General features: G+C 44.7%; 1 protein-coding gene across 11 annotated transcripts in view; it reads right to left on the reverse strand.

The window, feature by feature from the left end:
- Positions 1–21814, reverse strand: part of B3GALT1 (beta-1,3-galactosyltransferase 1) — a 504258-nt gene that overhangs the window by 28674 nt on the left and 453770 nt on the right. The window contains exon 3 of one of the 11 annotated variants that reach the window (XM_077319827.1): positions 301–461. The exons of the other annotated variants lie outside the window; for them this stretch is intronic. The gene's annotated coding sequence lies outside the window, so the exon portion shown is untranslated. The remainder of the gene's footprint in view (positions 1–300; positions 462–21814) is intronic. 11 annotated transcript variants of the gene reach the window in all.

Here is a 21814-nt window from a genome sequence, read left to right on the forward strand (position 1 = left end):
GGTCCAGACAAAGTCCTGTTGCAGTGATCCTTATGCTATCTGGAGGAAGAATGTTTCAGGGCTTTCTCAATGGTAAAAAAGTTTGGATGGCTGTTTTAGAGCCTTGGCACTTGCGATGGGAGCTCCAGGAACGGAACACGGAAAAGGGCTATTGGGTTGTTTTTCTCCAGAGACATGGGGCTGGTTAAATATAACCCAAGAAGCTGAGCCATATAGGACATAAAACAATGGCCTGAAGAACCAAAGGCTAAATAATTCCCTCAAACAGAGGAAAGGCACGCGGAAAACAAAAGAAAATACCTATCATGGAACGGCAGTGAAAAGCATTTGTTAAGAAGGCAAGCTGTAAGCCGGATGGTGTTCTCCGTCAAGCTGACCGTTCGCTATGGATCGGAGAGGCCAGTTTCAAATTTTAGCTGAGTTGTCTGGGGGACGTTGCCGCTTCCGCTTCATTTGTCTCTCTGCAAAATGGTGAAACAATGATTTGTTCCACAGCGTTATGAGCATGCAGCAGGCCTCCAGTTATCTACGCATAAATCCTACTGAAATCAATGGAGAGTTGGTGAAGACTAGATTTTTCATCGGGAGGTGTCCAATAACAACAAAGGAAAGTTCCTGCATATGGAGAAGCAACAACAGACCAGTAGGAAATGTGATTATTCTTTCGAAGAAGAAGAGTTGTTTATTCTATAACCCACTTTTCACTACTTGAAGGAGTCTCAAGGTACCTTGAGCAAGGTACCTTGTGCAAGAAGAACCTTTTGTTTCTATTAGGTTTCCTTTGGATATGCCCTGAAAGAAGTAGAGCTAGTTTTTGTATCCCGCTTTTCACTACTCAAAGAAGACTCAAATCAGCTTACAATCGCCTTCTCTTCCTCTCCCCACAACAGACACCCTGGGAAGTAGGTGGTGCTGAGAGAGCTCTGAAAGAACTGTGATGCTGAGAGAGCCCTGAAAGATCTGTCACAGGCCAAAGGTCACCTAGCTAGTTGCATAGGGAGGAGAGGGGAATCAAACCCAGGCCTCCCAATTAGAGGCCTTCACTCTTAACCACTATCACCATCTGTTTCGCTGGCTCCTTCCCTTGGGCTGTGCAGGGAGCAGGCTTGGGTGAGCATCCTGGCTGCCCAGCCCCGCATCTTGCCTGCTTAAAGCCCAGGGTTGTGCCAGCTTGTTGCTTTGGACACTCCCTCCCTCTCTCCCCTTTCCCCTGGTTTCATAGAATCATAGAATCACAGAGTTGGAAGGGGCCATACAGGCCATCTAGTCCAACCCCCTGCTCAACGCAGGATCAGCCCTAAGCATCCTAAAGCATCCAAGAAAAGTGTGTATCCAACCTTTGCTTGAAGACTGCCAGTGAGGGGGAGCTCACCACCTCCTTAGGCAGCCTATACCACTGCTGAACTACTGCGTTTTATTGTTTCATGTGCACTTCTTTGCTATGAACCCATGGTGGTTTTAGGCATTGGGCTGGATCCATTTTGTGGGAGAACTGTGCCTGCCTCCTTGGTGGGGACCCCCTTTTGGGGTTTGGAGGGCGGAGTCGGGTAGCAGCATGCCTAGCTTGAGAGCACTTGCCTGTTTCCACTCCCAGGGGGCAAGGGCTGCACATAGGGGCTGGTGCCTTTGTGGGACCACCTTCTTCTCTCTCCTGGTTTTTCCCAGCACCCGAGCTGGGATGTGGTTTATTGACTGACTGTCGGGTCAGCCTATGTGCAGTAAAAGGGCCAAATGCTTTGAATGCTGTAATCCATAAAGCTGGGGCATGTTTGCTCTAATTCCCTAGGTTCTGAAGGTTTTTTGGTGCTTCTTGCTGCATTTCGCCTCCTTTCTCACTGGATGCCCACACTGTACCTAGGAGCACAGTGGGAAATGTGTTTTGAAAGGCATGGCCAGAAGTGTGTTCCTTTCCTTTCCACCCTAGAATCTCATGGACATACAAACTTGAGCCACAGACAATTTCTAGGAATTCTATTTGGGACCAAGAGCTGAAGGACTGATACATATTTAGCCCTACCTGAGTCAGTTTTCAGATCATTATATCTTTGAATAAGAACAGTTTCTGGAGAGAAGGGAGGTAAGTGGTAGTTTAATAGGGACATAATATAGTGGCTCCTTAGCACTGCAAATACAGGGAACTTGAGCAAAATATAGAAGGGTGTACTGATCATCTGCAGGCCATGAGGCATCATTCTGTTAGAATATTTGGCTTGCAAATTTGCCCTGCAAAATGATGGAAAGAGTGATGTTTAACCTAACAAACAAGGATGCCCCACAACATGGGTAGTCAACCTATGGTAGAATCATGGAATCATGGAGTTGGAAGGGGCCAGACAGGCCATCTAGTCCAACCCCCTGCTCAACGCAGGATCAGCCCAAAGCATCCTAAAGCAAACGCTGGCAGAGGCTCATGGGAATTGTAGTCCATGAACATCTGGAGGACCACAGGTTGACTACCCCTGCCCCAGAAAACCATGGGACCGAGAGATAACAAAATGCCCCAGACCTTTTCATCAGTGGAGGTTAAGTAGAGAAGCGAACATAGTGCAAAAGGCTGCAGTGGGAATCTAAGGACTGGGGTTTCAGGTAAATCTGCATGGATAACTACATGCCCTCCTGGAAGGGCCTCTACCTGAAGTCTCACCTGAAACCCAATCAATAGAAAGTGTCCCCCCCCCCTCCTTTTTAAAGTTTTGTTGCAGTCTTTTGAGAAACTGCCTCTGGTTGTCACTTTTTTTCATGGCAGTGGTTAATATTTCTTGTATTTTTACTTTATGTTCTTATCCCTTGATTGAGTCTGATAGTATAAATGTCTATAGGAGTAGTCAAACTGCGGCCCTCCAGATGTCCATGGACTACTATTCCCAGGAGCCCCCTGCCAGCATTAGCAGGCAGGGGGCTCCTGGGAATTGTAGTCCATGGACATCTGGAGGACTGCAGTTTGACTACCCCTGGTCTAGATTTTTTACATTTGGGGAGTGCAGCACTAAGTTTTCAAAGGCAGTTTTTCAGACAGAACCCATGGACGTAGTAGCTTGCAGCATTGTATAGTTGTACAGCATTTTCAAGTAATTGGCAGTTAGTCTCAACTGACAGGTGGCTTTCTCTAATTTTGATCTTTTTTGTTGTTAAAAAGCTGCCTTCTGAAGTCAAGAAGTATGTAATAATAATTTCCCCCAATGTCTGTTGCTGATGGACAGCCCAATCAGTGGAGGAATATGAGACTCGTCCGAATGGGGGCCACCCTCTCTCTGAAATAGCAGCTTTGAAGAATAGGGATGCTTTCACATCATGAATTACAGATGGAGGTGTAGATACCCTCCTGTGACATGGAGGGTCTTTGCCCAGTTTTAGGCTTGTCTCAGCAAGCATAAGTTGGCTTCCTTGGGAGGGGGTGGGTTCTCCATCTTTGGAAAATTTTAAACAGAGGCTGGGTAGCCATCTGATGGAGAGGCTGATTCTGTGAAGGCTCAAGGGGGTGGCAGGTTACAGTGGATGAGCGATAGGGTTGTGAGTGTCCTGCACAGTGCAGGGGGTTGGATTAGATGGCCCATGAGGTCCCTTCCAACTGGATTCTATGATTCTACAGCTATCCATGCACTGATGACATTCAGACTGGAATAGTGAAAGGCCTTCTACATGGGGCTGTCTTGAAAATGGTTTGGAAATTTCCATGGGTACAACATATTGCGGCCAGGACTCCATCTCTGGTGTGCTCCAGAGAACACATTGAGCTCGTCCTGACAGAACTGACTCCCAGGCTTAATTCAAGATGTTGATCATCAGCATTAAAATCCTACAGTATTGTGTTCAGTTTTGGACACCCCAGTTGAAGAGGGATGTAGACAAACTGGAGCATGTCCAGAGGAGGGCAACAAAGATGGTGAGGGGTTTGGAGACCAAGACGTATGAGGAAAAGTTGGGGGAGCTTGGTCTGTTTAGCCTGGAGAGGAGATGACTGAGAAGGGATCTGAATACTCTTCAAGTATTTTAAAGGGTGCCATATGGAGGATGGAGCAGAATTGTTCTCTCTTGCCCCAGAGGGACAGACCATAACAAATAGGATTAAATTAATTCAAAAGAAATTCCATCTAAACATCCGGAAGAAGTTCCTGACAGAGCGGTTTCTCAATGGTGGTGGGTTCTCCATCTTTGGAGATTTAAACAGAGGCTGGATAGCCATCTGATGGAGAGGCTGATTCTGTGAAGGCACAAGGGGGTCGCAGGTTACAGTGGATGAGCAATAGGGTTGTGAGTGTCCTGGATAGTGCAGGGGGTTGGACTAGATGACCCAGGAGGTCCCTTCCAACTATGTTATTCTATGATTCTACAATGACCTGGGACCAGAATACTTAAAGAACTATCTTTTTCAGCATATCCTTGCCTAACAGTTCAGATGGGCAGGACTTTATCCATATGCCCCCACCTAATGAAGTAATAGGGCTGCCAGATCTTGGGGGTGGAGCTGGGAGTGGGTGGGATTTGGGGCTGGGAGGGACTTCAGTGGAATATAATGCTAAGGAGTCCACCCTCCAAAGCAGCCATTTTCTATAGGGGAACTGATCTCTTTAGTCTGGACAGGAGCTATAATTCCAGGGGATCCCCAGGTCCTGCCTGGGTAGGGGGATTACTAATGAGGAGGGTGAGTTGTCACCTGGGAGAACATCGTGGCACCTTAGTTATGGAACTGAGGGAGCAATCCTGAGCATAGCTCCGGAAGATCTGATGATGTCCCAGCCCAGGATTGCTGATGTTAACTTAAATAGTTGCTTCAATTTAATATTATATTTAAATGTTATTTTTTCCCCAGAAATTTTAATGGTTAATTATTTTATGATGTTTTATTATGGTGCTTTTAATATGATGGACATCACCCTGAGCCGTCTTATTGGGAGGGCAGGATAGAAACTTTATAAATAAATACAAAAATGTCTACTCGGGAGTAAATGTGGTTGTATACAAGGAGGCTTATTCCCAGGAAAGTGTTTTCAGGGTTGCATTGTGAGTTATACCATATGTTCCATTATGCTCACTCTTTGAACTGAGACTTCAAATTGGGATGGATGTCCATCATTCTGTCTGTCTGTCTGTCTATCAACAAAGTACCATACTATAAGGCTGTGAATACAGAAAAGTTGAGAGGCTGGGAGATAACTTTTAATCTTTTTATTGCTTTGTCCTTTTATGATTGTGAATATGTAAGGGGTGGGGATATGAGATACAGCTTCCTTAAATAATAAATGCCCCGAACAACCAAGACACTATGCCTGAATTATAGCTATTGGCATGCATGAAAGAAATTCTATGGCACAAATACAGACACTGAAATGTATCTCTGGGTGCACTGATGCAGTACAGGGGATGTGCATGCAGAAGCAATCTTCTGCTCAGGCATCTTCTGGAATTACATATGTAAGAGGATTCTGTGTCAGCATTCTCTGAAAGGGTTTTATCTACCACTCGGGATTACACACACTGAACTAGGAAACGACGTGCAACATCCATGGCTGATGCACACCCCTACCCATGGAACAACAGTGCTTCCTAATTTCCCTCCAACCTGGTGTAGCTGCCTCTGTTCCTATACCACAGACCATCCTTATGATGGACAAATAGCTTGAATAGGACTCGATCAAGTGCAAAAAGGCTCAGATTAGCCAGTTAATTCTTCACTTTGCTCTGAGAAACTAACGGTGTACACTGAGCATGTGCATCATTACTTCCTCATATGAATAACCAGCAGTGTTAGAAGTGGAAGAAGTATGGTAGGAGGGCTGATGGAAGAGATAAGGAGCAATACTGCCCCTGCTCGCCACCATTCAGAGGGCTACGTGTTGTCTGAATGATCCCATTTGGACGTGATTTCTCCTCTTCATTCTTGTCCATCAACGACAAAAACAAGTCTTGTGCGGAAATGGAGGCTTGGATCCAAGCCTCCTCATGTGCCTTCCAGATAGGTGATCACTGTTGGCAGAGCTGAATGAACCAAATGCCTAGTGGAGAAGTCTGGGGTGTAAACTGCACGGAGCTTTTATTCCAACCCCAGATCGATTCAGTCCCTGCCCTCTACACAGAATGCGATTTCTGTTTGGATTTGGGGCGATTTTAATTTTCCTTCTGCAGCAAGAAGGATTGATCCGGAGTGACCCTACCTTTATTGTGTGATATCTCAGACTGCTTTTAAGCCTGAATATACAGCTTGGGTAAGAAAGCTCCGTGGTAGAGAACCTCTGATAGGCTACACCTGGTCATGTGACACGCTTGCCTTAAAGGAGAAGCCCCTAATTTCTCTCAACTTCTGTCGGTCCTGGATTTTTCCTTCCTCCTCTGCCTTTTTCGATCCTCTCCCCCTCCCCTCCAAGAAAAGAAAGAGGCTCCCTGCTTGGCTCCTCTCCCCCCCCTTCAAGAAAAGAAAGAGGCTTGCCTCCCCCCTCCCTTCTGAGCCTCCCTAACTATGTGCAGAAGACTTTCCTGTTTCAATGGGGGGGGGAGGAAGAATCGAGTTCAAAGCGATCTGAATTCAACAGGATTGACAATGGAATAAAGAAAGTAAGTGCAGACTCTGCCTGGGTTTCTGGTGTTAGAGCCATGTGTGAAGCGGTATGAGGCAGTTAAATGTTATCTCTGGAATGGGTCCCTGATTCCCTTGTTGTTTTTTGCAGTCAAGTCACAGCTGAAAGCCCTTGGAGGGGTTTTCAAGGGAAGAGACACTCAGAGACATTCATGATCCTGGTATTCCTTGATCAGGGTTTACCGTGCTCATTTTCCAAGATGTGACAACATTGGGCCGGTATTTGATAATAATAAATATCAATCTCTCTCTCTCTCTCTCTCTCTAAATTTTTATATCCCGCCCTTCTCTGGGTGACTCAGGGTAGGTAACATCAGTTAAAAACAGCAATACAACAAATATATAACAGAGATCAGCTTTAAAATTATTAAAATTATATGAAATTTATGTTAAACTGCCTACTTTATACTTTTAAACCTTCTGAGGGGTTGTGCTGTTTACTCGGTGAAGGTTGAGTGGGTTCCTCGAAGAGGGAGGCCAGCATCTTTATGGTGTTATTTCCTGGCTTCATCCACAGGCCTGGCAGAACAGTTCGGTCTTACAGGCCATCAGGAACTGTTTATGGTCCCGGTGGGCCCTGATCTCTGGGACTGTTTAAAGTCTCAGTAGGCCCTGATTTCAGGCCATGTCAACAAAGGTTTTTTTGTGTTGCCAGGTATGGTCAGATGTGCTGCTACTGCAGCACAATGCTGGGTCAGAAGGGAAGCCTGGAGCAGGAAGAGCTGCTTGGCACAGTCTTAACTGAAGTTGGAACTTCTTGCAGCTGTGGAGGCTGCTGCACTGAAAGGAATTATCAAGGTCACAGTCATAAACAAGACAGGAGTCAGAAGCCAGAGGGTTACCAGATCAGGGACACTCAGTCTAGAACACACTGAAGAGTCAAAGCTAAGATGTCAAGATGACATCAGGGAATGTCCAGAGTCAAAGCTAAGAAGTCAAGATGACAATAGGGAATGTCCAGAGTCAAAGCTAAGAAGTCAAGATGACAACAGGGAATGTCCAGAGTCAAAGCCAAGACTTCAAGATGACAACAGGGAATGTCCAGAGTCAAAGCCAAGACTTCAAGATGACAACAGGGAATGTCCAGAGTCAAAGCTAAGAAGTCAAGATGACAACAGGGAATGTCCAGAGTCAAAGCTAAGACTTCAAGATGACAATAGGGAATATCTAGAGTCAAAGTTAAGAAGATGACAACAGGGAATGTCCAGAGTCAAAGCTAAGACGTCAAGATGACAACAGGGAATGTCCAGAGTCAAAGCTAAGAAGTCAAGATGACAACAGGGAATGTCCAGAGTCAAAGCTAAGACGTCAAGATGACAACAGGGAATGTCCAGAGTCAAAGCTAAGAAGTCAAGATGACAACAGGGAATGTCCAGAGTCAAAGCTAAGAAGTCAAGATGACAACAGGGAATGTCCAGGGTCAAAGTCATTGCTAATCCAGGGTTGTCAGGGAGAGCGGGAACAAAAGTGTGGAGTAGGGCTTTGTTCGAAACTATCCACATTGCATCTACACTGCATTCTTCATGGCCATTCCTTAAATCAGACTGAGCAGTCTGCCTGGGAATCATCTTGCCATCACTCACTGCCATCAGAATCCTCTGTACACTGGCCACTCGTTAAGCTTGCCAACCATCTCCTCTTGTGCAGCACAGCCCTAAGTCTGATGGCAGCATCTGGCTGGTTTGGGTAAATCAAGGCATGGTGATTCTAGGGGCACAGCTTGAAGTTCCTGGCTGGGGCTCTGCCTCATCAGTGTTTTTTTTTTTTTTGACATGGCCGGGGGCATTTGTTCATCTGCTGAGCTCCTTGCTGTTTCCATTCTTTGAGAAACCAGATCCTCAGCTTCATCTGATGAACTGTCATCACTGGCAAGGGAGGCCTTGACAGCATACCATCAGACCTTGATATAAATTAATGCATGAAGCTGCCTTATAAGGAGTCGGACCAGTGGTCTATCCAGGTCATACTTTCTTAGGGCTGGAAACCTCCAGCAAATTAGTATCCGCACGGCAAAGAACTCTGCGGGGAGCATAAACAGACAAGCGGTCCCTCAGATAGGTTGGGCCCAAGCCATGAATAGCCTTAAAGGTCAATACCAAAACCTTGAACCTGATCCAGGCCAGAACTGGCAACCAATGCAGCTGCCTCAGCACAGGCTGGATATGGGCCCTCCATGGTGTCCTAGTGAGACCGCATCAGGTTCAAGTTGCTGGTACTAATCTTTAAAGCCCTAAATGATCTGGGACTAGCATACCTATGTGACCGTATCTCCCAAGAGCACTAAGATCTATGGATCAACATCTGCCAAGGTCCCTGGCCTGAAGGAGGTGAAATTGGGCTTGGAACATGCTTCTGGGAGAGATCAGGGCCCTGGGGGACCTAAATCAGTTCTGCAGGGCCTATATGAAAGACCTATTCCACCAAGCTTATGGCCGAGGCTAAAGATAAAACATTCACTAACAAGGCTAACCTCACTGCCAGAGGAGGAGAGGACGGAAGATCAACTTCCTTATTAAACACACTGTGTCTGGGGGTCTTAAATGAGGAACATTCAGCCAATGTGGTGGTGTAGTGGTTAAGAGGGGCAGCTTCTAAACTGGCAAGCTGGCTTTGATTCCCCAGTCCTCCACATGCAGCCAGCTGGGTGACCTTGAGCTTATCACAGCCCTGACAGAGCTGCTCTGGCCAAGTAGTTCTGTCAGAGCCCTCTCAGCCCTCCCTACCTCACAGGGCGTCTGTTGTAGGGAGAGGAAGGGAAGGTGATTATAAGCCTCTTTGAGACTCCTTTGAGCGGCGAAAAGCAGAGTATAAGAACCAACTTCTTCTCTTCGATGTGTCACTTTAATTGCATGTGCTTTTATATGTTGTTACCTGCCTTGAGAGTTATGGAAGGGCGGGTTAAAAACAAATGTATTATTATTCCACATCACCTAGTGCGTGATACTTTTTTGGCCGGAGAGGCCAGGGACCAATCTGGGACTTCCTGCGTGCAAAGCAGATGCCCTTCCATCCAGCCATGAGCCCTCAGTCGGTTCAGACACTTTGAATTTGCGGAGGAACGGAATGAATAGTAGCCGCTACATCTTCTCAACAGCAAAGACACCAAACCGAGCGGAGAGATAATTTGTCAGCCCCTTCAGAAGCAGCTAAATAGACTTGCTCACCAAGTGTCATTGACGTGCCGCAGTGGGAATGAAAACGAACATTTCTATTCTATTCTTAGGAACAGAGCGCTCATCAGAAGCAACTTCTGCTTTCGCTTTGAAAGGCAGACGTCAATACGTGGTATGAACGGCACTAATTAGATGGGGCTGAAGCAGAAGCTCTTTCAAAAAATAAAATAAACACTAGGCCTGTGCTCTGTATCCGTAATGAACTGAAGCAGAGGGCAGTACAAATATGTAAAGGAAAGCACAATGGATGGATGCAGCACGTGGGCTGGAATGCAGAGCAGCGGAACTAAAGAGAATTGGGAGATGGATCTTGGGTGACTTTCTCCCCCTCTATCCAGGGCTGGATTTAGACATGGTGAGACCTTTTACCAGATTTTTTTCAAGCAGGGTTTGATGAAACCCTGGGGTTTCTTGATGGTCCTGGAAGGGTTTCCCAAATGAGTGGGAGTTAATTTTGTGTGTGTGTGTGTGTGTTTAATTATTATAGTAGGCTTGTGGTGGGTTACAGATGTCCAGTTAAAACCCCCATTAAAACCCTATTAAAATGGACAAAAAATACAAATACAGTAGACCAACAACATGGCGGAAAACCCCCCTCTACCCCCAACCCCTACCCCTACCTCTAGAGCAGGGGTAGTCAAACTGTGGCCCTCCAGATGTCCATGGACTACAATTCCCAGGAGCCCCTGCCAGCAAAAGCTGGCAGGGGCTCCTGGGAATTGTAGTCCATGGACATCTGGAGGGCCGCAGTTTGACTACCCCTGCTCTAGAGGGAGGAGGCAGGAGAAGTAATCAATATCTATAGATGCGTTAAACATTTTTCAGGTGATATGACCTTATATGATCATGTTGACCTGCCTTCCCCCAAAATGGCCAGTGATGGGGGTGGGAAGGGGAGAGGCCCTGGGCGGGCATGCACATAGCTATGCTTCCCAACCATACTCTGCACCATTGCACCACTTCTGGAGTTTATCAAAGCCCGAAGAATATTTCAGGGCTATCTCAACAGTAAAAAAGTTGATGTCCAGTTTAAGAGGCACTGTAGCAATAATAGTAATTTTGTGTATTTTCTTTGTATTTAGAGAACCCCTCAACACCTGAAGTTCTAAGATGCACTTTACTAAGATTGTATGTAAATCTGGCTGTGCCTAAAGACAGGACTTCTCTAGTTTATCAGGTAGGGAAGCCAGCCTGCAGGTAGGGCCTGGGGATCCACTAGCATTATAGCTCATCTCCCCTGGAGAATAGGGCTACAGGGGACGCCATAGCTGAGGTCCCTCTGCTGTCTCTCCCTGCCCCAAATTCTGCCCACTCCTGGCTCCACCACCGAGGTATTTCTCAACCCAGAGCTGGCAACACTAATAATAGGCTTCTGGAATTAGGGTTGCCAGGTCTCTTGATATGCTGAGAGACCTACAGGCAATCCCCAGTTTTTGCCTGGTGGGGCATGAAAAGCTGGTGGGTGGAAAAGGTGGCAAACGAAGGGGGGGGGGAAGATGCTAGCATTGTATTGACATGTGAATCATAGAATCACAGAGTTGTCAGGGGTCACACAGGCCATCTAGTCGAACCCCCTGCTCAATGCAGGATCAGCCTAAAGCATCCATGAAAAGTATCTGTCCAGGCTCTGCTTAAAGACTACCAGTGAGAGGAGCTCACCACCTCCTTAGGCAGCCGATTCCACTGCTGAACTACCCTGACTGTGAAAATTTTTCCCCTATCTAGCCAATATCTTTCTCCACATAGTTAAAATCCATTACTGCAGGTCCTGTTCTCTGCTGCCAACAGACACCTTTCCCTGCTCTCCTCTAAGTGACAACCTTTCAAATACTTAAAGACAGCAATCATGTCCCCTCTCAATCTCCTCTTCTCCAGGCTGAAATGTCATTTCCCGTGAAAACTTGAAGTAGTAACATGATGTTGGGTGTGTGTGTGTGTGTCTAAAACACTAGTTTTGAGAATGCAAGAGTACCTCTTGATGTCATGACATCACTTCCAGTTTGCCAAGGAAGTGATGTCATATGCTGGTGTGATGCCAGCATGCCTCTCTCTCCCCACTCCAATGCTTCTTGGAATTCCATGTGGAGGGTGGATATGGGATGGGGTTTAATTTCATCGCTGTCAGCGTATATGATCTTAATGTATTAACATTTTAATGTTTTAATCAATGTGAGCTTTTTATTTTCCTTTGTAACCCGCTGTGAGACGTTCTCAAGAGTGGCGGGTAAGAAATCAAATCAATCAATCAATCAACCCGGCTTGCCAGATTAGAAGCCAGATTAGAAGCCGTTGCCCTTAACTACTACACCCCGCTGACCCATGCCACACGCCACCCAGACCAACAGGCCGGGAACTAAATTCTTCCTCCTTTCTTCTTCATAATATCTGCCACCAAACATGGAAATAGACTTCTGGAAAGCAGTGAAGGACATTTATCATGAATCAGTTATGTCCCGTCTCCGCTATGTGGTCTACGCTCTTATCGAGTTTCAATATTTGGAATACCCCGGAAGGAAAATTACCCGTTGACATATTTTGTGCAATGCAGTAAGGATGTTTTACATGCTGGATTTCATGTCCTTCAGCATGGGTCGAGTTATTCAGTACAGATGGTGGCAGAGTGTAAGCTCCTTTGAAGATGATCCAAAGAAATGCACAATCAGTGCCAGCATCCAAAGGGGGTTTTTATGGTTGGCACTTCTGCAATCACAGGCTTCCACACCAGAGGGCAAACTACTTTTGAAACAGAGAGGATTTCCAGAGAGTTTGTGGCTGTGCGTCAGCTGAGCAAAGGGAAAAGAGTCAACCACCCCCCTAGGTTAGCACATGTCTGTGCAGTTATCTGACTCTTCGCCTTCTAAGATTCACATAGTTCCCTGAAGACACAAACATTTTTGGAACGACTCATAGGGGCTTTTTGCACGCCTTCAAAATAGCACAATGGTTGCCAATTGAAAACGCTACTGATTTGCTGTTTTGCACAACGTCGTCGACAATCTGCCACACCTGAGACCAATCTGCAAAAAGCGCTTCCTTGTAGCGCTTTCAGGGAAATCCCCAAAAGTGGATTCACCCTCCGGAAAGCGATACACTCCTGCAACCAATCTGCAACACTAGCGAAAAAGACCTGTGCGTTAACATTGTTGCGGTTTCTACAAAGTCCCTCCCCCTGGCTCTCTTCTCTGATCTTCCGGCGAAGCGATCGCCATTTTTTTTTCTCAGAGCGAGCGGGGATAAACGCACCAGCGAGCCTCTTTCTGTTTAGAGGCTTCCCTGGCTTCAGTCCTTCCCCTTTAGTCACTAAGCACAAACCACAGAAAAGCCCATTTGCTGATGTATTTTCCCATTAATTTTTACACATTCATTCAGCCAAAAATCGGGCCCGTGAGAGGGGGGGGGATTTTTTTTTTCACTCGGAGGAAGCGTGGCAACGATCAAACGATCAAACGACAGCTCAAACACATTAGGCAGCTGGATGGGTCTCTCCGTTGCAACGAATCTACACAGATTCGTTACAATGGGTCTGTTTTTTTTTTTTTTAAACCTTTCTTAAAGGGAAAGGGGCTGTTTGGGAGCATGCTAACGGCTGCCCATTGGCTGCTTGACGGCCAGGGGCGGGACGAGCTTGGCAATAGAGCTTCCTTTCTAGCGATTTCTGCCGAGACCGGAAGCCTGTGGGAAACACTACAAAACGCAACTGGATTCCACTACAAAGGCAGGTATGCATAACGATGAATTCCACTATTTTAAATGGCGATTTTTCATTCAGTGACCAATTTGCTACAAAGATCCCGGTGCGTAAAGCCCCATAGTATCAGAATGAATATTGCACTTTAGAAGAAGAGTTGGTTTTTATACCCTGCTTTTCACTGCCCAAAGGAAGCTCAAAGTGGTTTATAATTGCCTTCTCTTCCTCTCCCCACAACAGATACTCTGTGAGGTAGGTGGGGTGAGAGAGTTCTGACAACTGTGACGGCCCAAGGCCACTCAGTAGACATCATGTGTCTCAAAGTGGCTTTCGATCGCCTTCCCTTCCTCTCCCCACAACAGACACCCTGTGAGGTAGGTGAGGCTGAGAGAGTTCTTAAGAGAACTGTCACTATCCAGGGTTGGCCCTGCTTAGCTTCTAACAAGGAAATCAAACTAAATCATAAACTAGAAGAACCAAATGAAATGCAAAACCATATATAATAGCCCCAATAAAAAAATGTAAGATTAAAACACACAAAGGTCTAAGATTTTTCGCAGATGTCCAAACAAGTCCTAGTCCTTAAACAACTCAGTTTTACTCCTATATGAGTAGCCCCCACCAACTCTTTGCCTTCAATTGCAAAAATAATCATCCTACGCAGAGCAAGGGAGCTGAGGTGATAGTTGTAGATTACTGAACACTGGCATTACCCTGAATGAATTAACAAGACGTCTGTGAACCTTGTATCTCCACATAATGTCTGCTGTTACTTCCTTTGTCTAATTTCAGAGATGCTTTAAAGAACATTGGCTTTTTTTTTTTTGCTTGCAACAAGATGTAATTTCACAGACAACAGGTTCTAATAACCTAGTTTCAATTCCTATTGAACACCGCCTAGAATGAATCAGAACGTTCAAGAAAGCCAAATTTGAGTGCCCAGTAATGCTGTAACTCGATATATAACAAATAAAATATAGGAAAATACATGTGTTTATTATAAATTAATACGTACAGGCCCAAATAATAGCCTGAAATCAGAATGAAATCATGCAAGTATATCAAATATAGACCTGATGTGACATTGACCATACACATTTCGGCCAAATGGCCTTCTTCAGCGGTCAGCCATAGTAATTATGCAATGGCTCTAGACCACGGTTTCTCAATAAGAGTTTCATAAAACCTTAGGGTTTCTTGACAACCTTGGAAGGGTTTATTTTTACACACACACACACACACAGACACACACACTTATTGGATGATATGGCCATCCATATATGGTCATGTCAACTCATAAGCCCCCTCCCAAAATGGCTGATTGGCCTGGAGGGGGAGGTGCCCTAGGTGGGCATGTATATAACAGAGTTGGGTGCTTTGGCGCCCGAAGTGGTCGTTCGCTCCTGAGACAGCCAGCGTTGTGCCATGGGGCTAGAAGGCAAGCGCGGGTGTTAGCGGGCCAGCGGGCGTTAGCGGGCCAGTGAGTGCACCCGCTGTCACTCCGATGCCCTCCCCTCCCCCCGCTGCGGTCCGGTGCTGGCTGTGCCCAACCCTAGTATACAACAATGTTTCCTAACGGTATTCTGCATGATTGTGCCACTTCTGAGGTCTCTCAAAGCCTGAAGAACGTTTCAGGGATTTCTCAACAATAAAAAGGTAGAGAAAGGCTGCTCTAGACAATGCAATAGTAATACGATAGCTTCTAAAACCTGGACCAAGTTTAAATTGTTATAATATATGTGCCCCAAGGCTGAGATAGCATTTCAGAGGTTCTGGTCTGGTGGGACGCTCTGTTGAAGGAGACTCGGAGCCCTGTGGGACCTATGACAGTTCTGCAAGGCTTGCAGGAAGATAAGTTGGGTTTTGTACCCTGCTTTTCACTGCTTGAAGGAGTCTCAAAGCAGCTTAGAATTGCCTTCCCTTCCTCTCCCCACAACAGACTCCCTGTGAAGTTCGTGGGGTTGAGAAAGCCCCGATAGGACTGCTCTGTGAGAGCAGCACAATCAGGACTGTGATAAACCAAAGGTCACCCAGCTTGTTGTATGTGGAGGAGAAATCAGGAATCAAGACCGGCTTGCCAGAATAGAAGCTGATACTCTTAATCACTACAGCAAGCTTGAAGAATTGGTTGAGAACCAATTAGATTAATATTGAGAACCAATTAGATCTAATATCCAGCCCTCCCCATCTATGCTCAGATCTATACCAGTTAGCTGAGTGGCCCTACCAAATGCTCTCCCAAACTAATATTTTAAGGGCAATATTAGTATAAATTGCACTTTGATTTCAAACGTAAAACAGGCTTTAAATTTAATTTATACTGTACGGAATTTTAAATGTGAGCCACCCTGAGTCACCTGAGACAAGGCAGGATATAAAATCAATCAATCAATCAGTATTGATAAACTTCTGCCCCAATTAAATACACATGTCTGGAGTGGTATTCTAACAGAATACCTTCCTATCCTGGTCCAAGGAAATATAGTGCAGTTATTCCATTCTCCCTGTTCTTTGGCTTTTGTTGTTCACTGTCAAGAATGGCCATGACAATTAGACGTATCAAGGTGTAGGCTGGGATGTAAATGTTACTGTGGGCAGAACACCTGAAAGACCAAGGATTCCAGCATCTCGTAGACCTTGGGGAATGAGTGGAAAGAACTTTATTTTCTCTCAAGAGCACCGTACGCCTAAGTGTTCCAAACCATCGTCCTTCTAATCTGCTACTCTGGCCTCTTCTCCATTCCATGTTGTTTATCGGGCTATGTTTTATCAGCATTTAATCTATAAGAGACATATATAATGCCTTTTATAGATCAGGGGTCAACTCAAAGTATGCTACACAAAATACAGGTCAAAGAAATTAGTAGCTGTCTTTGTATGAGAATGGAAACCAAGGTGAATCAGATTTGCAAGAAGAAGCCAGTTGTGGAGGGGTGAGTCAGTGAGTGAGCAGAGGCTGCTAAGTAACAAGAACCAAGGAAGAAACCAAGTCCTGGAAAAGAAGGTGAGAGAGAAAATGCATATGTATCTTTTCTTTCCTGGGAAACTGGCAATTTATGCTTCCACCTATCATCCATCTGGGAGTCAATCTCAATACTTATGTGTCGTAGCCGAAGAACAATGAACAGAAGGAAACAGTTTTCGTTGTTTGTTCACAATTTGGATGCTAATTTTGACGCCTTCTAAGATGTGGCATCAAAATTCTGAAATTCCTTCTCCAAGAGATTCCTTTGTTCACTTCTATCAATGTCTTCTGCCAATGGGGAAAGGCTTCTCAGTTGAGTTGGGCGTTCATTCACTGATACTTATCATCAATCCTTCCTCCTGTTCATGTTTATATTTGTTTTAAAAATTGTTTCAAACTATTTCTATAGTTGTTCTACATTTATCTGTTTTTTTAAATTTTGTTTTAATGCGTTTATTGTTTGCTGCCTGCGAACGCTAAGTTCAGTGGAAAGGTGGTTTCAAAGGGTTTTAAATAAATAGCGGTAGAGTACATAGGTTGTACAGCCGTTGTGAGTGGTGTCACTCAAGCAAGGGGTCACAGACCTTTTCTTGCAGGTTAAAAACTGATTCTGGATTTAGTTTCAAATTTCTCATGTAGTTCTTTAGTGCAATGCATCAACAAAACAAAAACCTGTGTGAGCATGAAAGTCTGCATGCAGAAAGACACTCTATGCCATGCCATTAACCAACAACATGCTTTTGATCTCCACGTTCCCATGTTTGTTCAGGAAAATTAGATTCTGATATGTTCTCATGTGCAGCTTGAATTTTCTGAAGAGATTTAATACAGTCAGTTCCTCCAAGCGAATGTTACGGAACACCAATGCGAGGTGGTTCGACTAAGGAACATAATGCATAGTGGGTGGAAGCTACAGTCAATGGGGAAAGATCTGCCATGGTTGAAACCAAAAGTAAGACAAATGCAGAAAGGAAAACAAATGCAACTTCAGAAAACCAAGTAGAAAGAAAGCACAAGACAGGCATAACTTGTGTTGATCAGGCAGTACTTAATTATAAAAGATCCCTGTATTAGAATGACAAGTAGATTAGATAAGGATGCCAGGCATGGCCAAACAACTGGTGGGAGACTTACTGGGTGGACAGGTGTTCTCACTGGTGATTTGTTTATTTATTTATTTTATTATGTTTCTATACTGCCCTCCTATGAGGCTCAGGGCGGTTTACACAAAACGTGAAGAATATACATAGAATCATAATAATAACAGTCACATAAAAACAGTCCAAGTTGTACAGCAGAGATTATATCAATTCATAATACAACAATAACTATCTAATATAAATCCACAGGGAGGTCGGCTTGTGTTCAGATCATGTGTGGGGGGATGTCTGGAGGACGAGCAGATGCTTTTAGGTCTGACTGCCTCTACCAAATGCCTGGTGGAGGAGCTCCCTTTTACAGGCCCTGCAGAATTGTGGGGGTCCAGGCAGGACCCTGACATTTTCAGAGAGCTCGTTCTACATGGTGGGAGTCAGGAAAGAGAAAGCTCTGGCCCTGGTTGAGGACTGATGTGCTTCTTTGGGGCCAGGGATCACCAGCTGGTTGGAGTAGGCAGAGTGTATGTCTCTCTTGGGGTTATTGGGAGGGAGGCGGTAATGTAATGACATTGCCAGTGATGCACTGATGCCATTCCCTGTGTGGTGTTGGAAGTGGTGTTGGAGTTTCACTGGGGATGCTAGCCTTGTAACAAAACTATATGGTTTGACTATATAGGGCTTTTTTGAATCCTCGAGTGTCCTCTGCCACTTCTGATTTAATCCACTGGCACACCACTGGGATCTTGGGCCTGTCTTTCCACTCAAGCTCTTCCGCCAATGCTTGCGGCACCAACAGGAATTAAAGGTAATTACCAGGAGACCTCCTGCTATATAGGGACCCTGGCAACCTTAAGACTAGAACATAACTAGAGCTTCTCCCCTCTGGAATGTGCTTTATAATTTCTTCACCCATCCTGGGGATTAGAGCCTCTTGTGGCACAGAGTGGTAAGGCAGCTGTCTGAGAGCTTTGCCCATGAGGCTGGGAGTTCAATCCCAGCAGCCGGCTCAAGGTTGACTCAGCCTTCCATCCTTCTGAGGTCGGTAAAATGAGTACCCAGCTTGCTGGGGGGTAAACGGTAATGACTGGGGAAGGCACTGGCAAACCACCCCGTATTGAGTCTACCATGAAAACGCTAGAGGGCGTCACCCCAAGGGTCAGACATGACTTGGTGCTTGCACAGGGGATACCTTTACCTTTTATCCTGGGGATTGTACCCTAGAATGTTTTCATATGAACTTCAGATAAAACATTTTTTCCTGCAAGAATCTTCTCTTGTGGGCTATTTTCACTTGGAGCAACTTGGAGATAGTCAGTTGATGCTGGGGGTTCAGGGAGCAGGACTCTAAACACCCCCCCCATGTATAGTTTCTGACTCAACCTTCTCCTGAGCAAATATTCTTTCATGTTTGACCCCCCCCCCCCAACATTACTCTTCTCACTCTACTTTAAAAATCAGACAGTAAATGGTAAATAAACTTGGTCTGAGAACTCGGAGTGAAAGGAGATTTAAATGGAAGTCTACAGTTGGGAGTGGCAGTTAAGAATGACAGTTAAGAACTGACAGTTGACAGAGAGGGAAGGTTAAGAGAGTGAGGGGTTTTGAGAAGGATCCCCATTCAAGCTTGAGGGAAATAGCTCCCAGTAAAGGGTGCCTGGGATCCCTATTAAGTAGTTAAGAAGAGAAATTGGAATTTGAACATTTCTGACCTCACCAGCTGAAGTGTCTTTGAGACAAAGCAACTTATGCTTGTTTATTTAAGCAGAGACAGCCAAGAAATCTCTCTCCTCAGTGTTTAAAAACTGATTTGTATGACTAAGCAGCAAGAGTTTGTGATGAACTGTTTTGTTTAGATTTCAAATTACCTCATTCCTGTTGCGTTTTCACCTTACAAGTCCCAAACCTACTACCTACCAGATCATTTCCCCTCATATAATTAAAATAAAAGAGTTTGTTTTGAATTACCATCAGCGTCTCGTGTGCCATTTTCAAATAAAGGAAAAATAATTGTACTTGGTCCTTTAGATCCTTAGACTGGGTGGGCATATATTTATATACATTTAAGTAATGGGATGAGACAGACAGAAAAACAAAGAAAAAAGAAAATGGGCTGGCCAGCTAAGAAGAATATAAAGGGATCCTGGGGGGAATCAACATAGCCCCATAACAAGAAATCCTAATGAAATACATCATGAACCTTTACTCTGTTTCCTTTCCTCCCTGAATTGATGGATAGGAACACTGTGTGTATGTGGGTGAAAATATATGTTTGAATCAGTCTAATAAACTTGTCCTCAGTCAGCTTTGGGGAAATGAAATGGTTTTCATCTTGTCTGTACATGGTCTTTAAATTAGAAATCTAATGGAAATTAATATCTCATTAATTCCTTACAAGATGAATTCCTGCCACTGAAAACAGAGTCCTGGAGAGTCCTAGTACAAATTAAGCTTTTGGGGCAGCAAGGAAATACAAACTGAAGGATGGTTTTATGATGGAAAAGAGGAAGAAATATAAAGGAGAAGAGTTTAAAGCTAGGAGCAGACAGAGAAGTAGAACAGAAGCGAAGAAAGTCAAAGAGAGGTGCAGAAACGGGAAAACAAAGATATTAACAACAGAATGGTGGTGATGATAATGAAATCCACACAAAAAAAACCCATAAAAGGTCGATGGATTATCCTGCAGGAACATTACAAATGGAGGGGCATAACAGAACTAGGATGGGTACATGAAATCTCTGATGTTCTTGCCAGCTCATGGCAGCTGTGTTACAGAAAATGGCGTTTTGAACCGTCGCTTCAGCAAGATAAATCAGTGACTATCCTTGTAAATAATGGCTTGGATCCAGAGAACTGTGAGTGAAGTTTGGTGAGCAGAATGGATTGCTGGATTGTCCCTCCTGTTTATGTCAGCCTTGCAGGCTTGAATCCAGACCGAAATAAATTTATCCTAATGAAAAGTTAGGTAATAGTTTTGTCTGTAGCCCAGCTGAGGACCAAGCTTCAAAGCAGGATCCAAGCCAGCAAGAAATTGACCAATGTGTGTCTAAATCCCATCTGGGATTATCCCAGCTTCCGTATGAACACCCTCCTGGCCTTTTCCACCCATGCAGAATTGGCCTAAGAGTGACATCCCTTTGCACTGTGGGAGACCCCCCTGACTGCAATCTGCTGCTCCCACCACGATTGTACTCTGCTAGGGCCCCTCCAATCCCTAAACTGGCTCTGGTGCTATAGGCCTCATGAATCCTTAAACCACTTCTGGGTGTACCAAGGGCACTTCTGATTGAAGCATTAGGTATCCTTTGCATCACATCTGGTTTTAATACTACGTTCTTAAAACCAATGGTAGCCAAAGTTACCATCTGGACAGGAGAAAATAAAACAAACGTGTCTTTTATTGGTGCCCGTGCATGTAAAAAAATTTCCCCGCAATAACCTTGTGAACTTTTAGTGTTCATTTTAAAATGTCTTGCTGTAAAGAAAAGTGTTCAGGGTGAAGCACAAAACAGCTGAAATGCATCTGGGTCCAACTGTATACATATTTTAGAAACCAAATCCCCAAATGTTAGCTGATGCACAGCTTTAAATCAAAACCAGGAGGCAGATTGTCATTGATTTTAAAAAAAAATGCTTGGCACTGCCATGGTTACCAGTTCAAAATGCTTCTTCTCTTGCGTGTCCTAAGCTGGTGGCAAGAGTGTCAATTTGATTTGTTCAATATGTGTTGGACTACTCACAGAGCACTCTGCACGGGGGTAATGCAACATGGCCACAAGATTGTCAGTATTATAATTATTAAATTTGTATACTGCCCCTCTCCATATGGGCACAGCGTGGTTCATAGCAATAAAACCACAATAAAATAATAAAAGCACAACAAAACACAGTACTAAAGCACAGTGAAATGCATGGATGGGCTTTGTTTGTCTTAAATTAAAATTCTGTTTGTTTTAAATAGGCTGACTTTCTTGAAACTGTGGACTTCTAAATTTAAGCTCTGGGCATTGTTTTTCATGGGGTAGATTCACGTTTAGTTAGCACCTCAGAACCAAGAAGATGAGTGCAGATGAAGCAGACTTCTGTTAATGGAGGCCATCTCAAGAGAGTCTTCAGGCCTTCTTTAGAAGGCGACCCACGAGTGGTGCTCGTTTTTGTTTACTATGTTGACTTTTCAACCTCTTAATTGTCCCCCCACCACCTAATTTGATTGGGCTTCCTGCACATCATGTCCAATATCAGATTCTCCTGGCTGGGTCAGTGCCAGCTTTTGGAAGGCCTTGGATGGAGAATGCCCAGGACCATTTACTACTAGGCTCCTCT

The sequence above is a fragment of the Paroedura picta genome, chromosome 2 (assembly GCF_049243985.1).
Source record: "Paroedura picta isolate Pp20150507F chromosome 2, Ppicta_v3.0, whole genome shotgun sequence".
NCBI lineage: Eukaryota > Metazoa > Chordata > Lepidosauria > Squamata > Gekkonidae > Paroedura > Paroedura picta.